Source organism: Mesoplodon densirostris, chromosome X (genome assembly GCF_025265405.1).
Source record: "Mesoplodon densirostris isolate mMesDen1 chromosome X, mMesDen1 primary haplotype, whole genome shotgun sequence".
Classification (NCBI taxonomy): domain Eukaryota; kingdom Metazoa; phylum Chordata; class Mammalia; order Artiodactyla; family Ziphiidae; genus Mesoplodon; species Mesoplodon densirostris.
The window spans coordinates 70255449-70261973 of record NC_082681.1 but is presented as its reverse complement, the minus strand read 5'-3'; the positions used below and the strand labels follow the sequence as shown (position 1 = coordinate 70261973).

At 35.5% G+C, this 6525-nt stretch overlaps 1 pseudogene; it reads right to left on the bottom strand.

Moving 5' to 3' along the window:
• Window positions 1-5541: 5541 nt before the first annotated feature.
• LOC132481625 (serine/threonine-protein phosphatase PP1-beta catalytic subunit-like) lies at window positions 5542-6051 on the bottom strand (annotated as a pseudogene).
• Between the last annotated feature and the right edge of the window lie 474 nt (window positions 6052-6525).

Genomic DNA, 6525 nt, shown 5'->3' with positions numbered 1-6525 from the left:
AAAAAAAGAATGTTCATAAAGACAGTTTTCATAATAGCAAAATATTCAAAGCCATTCAAATAAATTAATACATTGCATTACTGTTATAAGAAGAAATACTCTATAGAAATGAAAACAAATAACTAAAGCTATATTCAAAAGTGTGGATGAATCTCACAAACATAATATTAAGCAAAAGAAGGCAAACACAAAACAGTACATACTGCATGCTTCTATGTACATAAAATTCACAATCCATAAAAAAAATGAGGCTAGAAATCAGGAAAGTGGTTTTCTTTGACAAAGTGGGAGATTAATAACAAGGAGGGGCAGAAAGGGAGTATAGTTGTTTTATGCTGCTGTGTCAGTTTCTGCTATACAGCAAAGTGAATAAGCTATAACTATACATATATCCCCTTTTTTCTAGATTTCCTTCCCACTTAGGTCAACACAGAGCACTGAGTAGAGTTCCCTGTGCTATATGATAAGTTCTCATTAGTTATCTATTTTATACACAGTAGCGTATATATGTCAAACCTAATCTCCAAATTCATCCCACCCCCCCTTTCCACCTTGGTATCCATACGTTTGCTCACTATGTCTGTGTCTCTATTTCTGCTATGCAAATAAGATCATCTATAGCATTTTCCAGATTGCACATATATGTGTTAATATACAATATTTCTTTTTCTTTTTCTGACTTCACTGTATGACAGTCTCTAGGTGCATCCACATCTCTGCAAAAGACAGAATTTCTTTCCTTTATATGACTGAGTAATTTTCGATTCTATATATGTACCATATCATTATTGATTCCTCTGTTGATGGATATTTAGGCTGCCTCCAAGTCCTGACTATTGTAAATAGTGCTGCAATGAACACTGGGGTGCATACATCTTTTCTAAGTATGGTTTTCTTTGGGTATATGCCTAGGAGTGGGATTGCTGGGTCATATGGCAGTTTATTTTCAGTTTTTTAAGGAACCTCTATACTGTTCTCCATAGTGACTGTATCAATTTAAATTCCCACCTACAGTGGCAGAGGGTTCCCTTTTCTCCACACCCTCTCCAGCATTTATTGTTTTTAGATTTTTTGATGATGGCCATTCTGACCAGTGTGAGGTGATACCTCATTGTAGTTTTGATTTACATTCCTCTAATGATCAGTGATGTTGAGCATCCTTTCATGTGTTTGTTGGCCATCTGTATGTCTTCTTTGGGGAAATGTCTATTTAGGTCTTCTGCCCATTTTTTCATTAGGTTTTTTGTTTTTTTAATATTGAGCTGCATGAGCTGTTTGTATATTTGGGAAAATAATTCCTTGTCAGTTGCTTCGTTTGAAAATATTTTCTCCTATTCTGAGTGTTGCTTTTTTACCTCGTTTATGGCTTCCTTGGGTGTGCAAAATGTTTTAAGTATAATTATGTTCCATTTGTTTATTTTTATTTTCATTACTCTAGGAGGTGGGTCAAAATAGATCTTGATGGATTTATGTCAAAGAATGATCTACCTATGTTGTCCTCTAGGAGTTTTATAGTGTCTGGTCTTACATTTGTGTCTTAAATCCATTTTGAGTTTATTTTTGTGTATGGTGTTAGTGAGTGTTCTACTTTCATTCTTTTACATGTAGCTGTCCAGTTTTTCCAGAACTGCTTATTGAAGAGACTGTCTTTTCTCCATTGTATATTCTTGCCTTCTTTGTCATAGATTAGGTGACCATAGGTGTGTGGGTTTATCTCTGGGCTTTCTATCTTGTTCCATTGATCTATATTTCTGTTTTTGTGCTTGTGTCAGACTGTCTTTATTACTGTAGCTTTGTAGTATAGTCTGAAGTCAGGAAGCCTGATTCCTCCAGCTCCATTTTTCTTTCTCAAGATTTCTTTGGCTATTCAGGGTCTTTTGTGTTTCCATACAAATTGTAAATTTTTTTTTCTACTTCTGTGAATAATGCCATTGGTAATTTGACAGGGATTGCAATGAATCTGTAGATTGCTTTGGGTAATATAGTCACTTTCACAATATTGATTCTTCCAATCCAAGGACATGATATATCTCTGTTTGTGACATCTTTAAGTTCTTTCCTTAGCATCTTATAGTTTTCTGCATACAGGTCTTTTGCCCCCTTAGGTAGGTTTATTCCCAGATATTTTATTCTTTTTCTTACAATGGTAAATGGGATTGTTTCCTTAATTTCTCTTTCTGATCTTTCATCATTAGTGTATAGGAATGCAAGAGATTATTGTGTATTAATTTTGTGGCCTGCAACTTTACTAAATTCAATTATTAGGTCTAGTAGTTTTCTGGTGGCATCTTTAGGATTTTTTATGTATAGTATCATGTCATCTGCAAACAATGACAGCTTTATTTCTTTTCCAGTTTGGATTCCTTTTATTTAATTTTCTTCTCTGATTGCTGTGGCTAGGACTTCCAAAGCCATTTTGAATAATAGTGGTGAGAGTGGACAGCCTTGTCTTTTTCCTGATCTTAGAGGAAATGCTTTTAGTTTTTCACAATTGAGAATGGTGTTTGCTGTGTGTTTGTCATATATGGGCTTTATTATGTTGAGATATGTTCCCTATGTGCCCACTTTCTAGAGGGTTTTTGTCAGAAATGGGTGTTGAATTTTGTCAAAAGCTTTTTCTGCATCTATTGAAATGATCATATGGTTTTTATTCTTTAATTCTTAATATGGTGTATCACATTGATTTATTTGCATATATTGAAGAATCCTTGAATCTTTGGGATAAATCCCACTTGATCATGATGTATGATCCTTTTAATTTGTTGTTGGTTTCTGTTTCCTAGTATTTTGTCCAGAATTTTTGTGTCTATGTTCATCAGTGATATTGGCTTTGAATTTTCTTTTTTTGTGATATCTCTGTCTGGTTTTGGAATCAGGGTGATGGTGGCCTCATAGAATGAGCTTGGGAGTGTTCCTTCTTCTGCAAATTTTTGGAAGAGTTTGAGAAGTTTAGTTGTCAGCCCTTCCCTAAATGTTCGATAGAATTCTCCTGTGATGCCATTTGGTCCTGGATTTTTGTTTGTTGGAAGATTTTTAATCACAGTTTCAATTTCATTACTTGTGATTGGTCTGTTCATATTTTCTATTTCTTCCTGGTTCAGTATTGGAAGGATGTACTTTTCAAAGAATGTGTCCATTTCTTCCAGGTTGGCCATTTTATTGACATAAGTTGCTTGTATTAGTCTCTTATGATCCTTTGTATTTCTGCAATGTCAGTTGTAACTTCGTTTTAATTTCTAATTTTGTTGACTTGAGTTCTCTCTCTTTTTTTCTTGATGAGTCTGGCTGAAGGTTGATGAATTTGTTTATCTTCTCAAAGAGCCAGCTTTTAGTTTCATTGATCTTTGCTATTGTTTCCTTAATTTCTATTTCATTTATTTCTGCTCTGATCTTTATGTTTTCTTTACTAGGTTATTTTGTTGTTGTTCTTCTTCTTTCTCCATTTGCTTTAGGTGTATGGTTAGGTTGTTTATTTGAGATTTTTCTTGTTTCTTGAAGCAGTGTCATATTGCTATGAACTACCTTCTTAGACCTGTTTTTGTTGCATCCCATAGGTTTTGGTCATGGTGTTTTCATTGTCATTTGTTTCCAGGTATTTTTTTATTTCCTTTTTGATTTGTTCAGTGATCTCTTGGTTATTTAGAAGCTTATTGTTTAGCCTCCATGTGTTTGTGCTTTTTACATTTTTGTTCCTGTAATTGATTTCTAATCTCATAGTGTTGTGGTCAGAAAGATGCTTGCTATGATTTAAGTTTCATTAAATTTACCAAGGCTTGATTTGTTACCCAATATGTGACCTGTCCTGGAATATTTTCTGTGTGTACTTGAGAAGAAAGTGTATTCTGCTTCTTTTGGATGGAATGTCCTATAAATATCAGTTAATTCTGTCTTGTCTAATGAATAATTTAAGGCCTGTGTTTCTTTATTAATTTTCTGTCTGTATGATCTATCCATTAGTGTAAGGAGTGTTAAAGTCCCCCAATATTACTGTGTTACTGTTGATTTCCCCTTTTATGGCTGTTAGCATTTGCCTTATGTATTTTTGGTGCATAAATATTTACAATTTTTACATCTTTTTCTTGTATTGATTCCTTGATCATTTTGTTGTGTCCTTTCTTGTATCTTTTAATAGTCTTTATTTAAAAGTCTATTTTTTCTGATATGAGTATTGCTACTCCAGCTTTCTTTTGATTTCCATTTGCATGGAATATCTTTTTCCATCCCCTCACTTTCAATCTGTATGTGTCCTGAGGTCTGAAGTGGGTGTCTTTTAGACAGCATATATACAGGTCTTGTTTTTGTATCAATTCAGCCAGTCTGTGTCATTTACTTGGAGCATTTAATCCATTTATATTTAAAGTAATTATTGATATTTATGTTCCTATTACCATTTTCTTAATTGTTTTGTGTTTGTTTTTGTAGGTGTTTTTCTTCTCCTGTGTTTCCCACCTAGAGAAGTTCCTTTAGCGTTTGTTGAAAGTTGGTTTGGTGGTGCTGAATTCTCTTAGGTTTTGCTTGTCTGTTAAGCTTTTGATTTCTCTGTTGAATCTGAATGAGATCCTTGCTGGATAGAGTATTCTTGGTTTTACTTTTTTTCCCTTTCATGACTTTAAATATATCCCGCCACTCTCTTCTGGCTTGCAGAGTTTCTGCTGAAAAATCAGCTGGTACGCTTATGGGTATTTCATTGTATATTGTTTGTTGCTTTCCCCTTGCTGCTTTTAATACATTTTCTTTGTATTTAATTTTTGTTAGTTTTATTAATATGTGTCTCAGAGTGTATCTCCTTGGGTTTATCCCGTATGGTATTCTCTGTGCTTCCTGGAATTGGGTGTTGATTTCCTTCCCCATGTTAAGGAAGTTTTCAACTATAATCTCTTCAAATATTTTCTCAGACTCTTTCTCTTTCTCTTCTCCTCAGACCCTTATAATTCGAATGTTTTTGTATTTAACGTTGTCCCAGAAGTCTCTGAGACTGTTCTCATGTCTTTCATTCTCTTTTTATTTGTTCTGCTCCATGGCAGCTATATCCACCATTCTATCTTCCATCTCACTTATCCATTCTTCTGCCTCAGTTATTATGCTATTTGTTCCTTCTAGTGTATTTATCATTTCAGTTATTGTGTTGTTCATCACTGATTGTTCTTTATTTCTTCTAGGCCCTTGTTAAACATTTCATGTATCTTCTCAATCTGTGCCTCTATTCTATTTCTGAGATCTTAGGTCATCTTTAGTATCATTACTGTAAATTATTTTTCCAGTAGATTGCCTATTTCCCCTTCATTTATTTGGTCTTGTGGATTTTTACCATGCTCCTTCGTCTGAAACATATTTCTCTTTCATTTCATTTTGACTAACTTACTGTGTTTGTGGTCTCCTTTCTGCAGGCTGCAGGGTTGTAGTTCCTTTTGCTTCTGTTTTCTGCCCCCTGGTGGATGATCATAAAGGGTGTCAAATGGCTTGATGGTTTTACTGTGCACATTACATATTATGAAGTATGTCCTTAACAAATCTGATGGTTTCTTTACAGAGTTCCTTTCTTCACCTTTTCTTCAATGGATTAGCTGTTCAAGGTGGAGTGACAGGATGTCCTGAACTCAGTCCACCATATTGGTTCTTAGCTTTCTTTTCAGGTGACTTCAATATCTAAAATGAACACATCAAAGTTTCATCCATACTTATCATTCCACCAGCAGTATCAAACTCGCCAAAGTAATTTGGGGCTGAAAATATGGTTACCAATGATCACTTAGCAAATATTTCATATCCATCTTCTACCACCTGATGAGCTTGACAAATCAAGTCTAAATCATGATGATTCAGAAACTTACCAATGACAACAGCTCCAAAAGTGAAGGAAACACTACAACCATTTTCTTCCCAAACTTGAACTTCTTTGTCTGGGTCAGACCACAACAAATCAAAGAGAAAACCTGTATCAGGGACTTCAGTGGGTCTCATAATTCTCCTAATCTTCTCCATAGATTGCAGGTCTAGTAACAGTCCTCCATGAGTATTCAAATATTCACAGCAAATCTGTATACTGTCCATGAATACCTCCACAAATTTTCAGTAGCCCTTCCAATTCCAAAATAATAGGCTGGCTGAGAAAGTTTTCCCGAGATTTGATACATAAGCCCTGAACTTCTGCTTCAGTCATCTGCACAAAATTCCTGGACAATATCCTTACACCTCTAACAATCTGGTGATAAGACTGTCCACATTCAGTTCCCCATCTGCCATCTTGTTGGCACCAGATGCTCTGTCCTGGGGAACAAGGGCTTCTCAGGCGTGGGGACTGTGGCAACAGCTTGGCATTCCCTCATCTACGAGTCATGCAACGTTTTGACCCCGATTCAAACTCCTCCTTCCCCCCATACCTTCCCCCTCCCCCCTCCCCACCAAGTAGTGGAGGGCACACACACTTGAAGGCACTCATGATAAAGAAAGAAAGAAAGAAAGAAGTGGAGCCCCCACAAACCGGGCCATGTCAGATCCAGCAGCCCTAAACATTCTTGTATATAT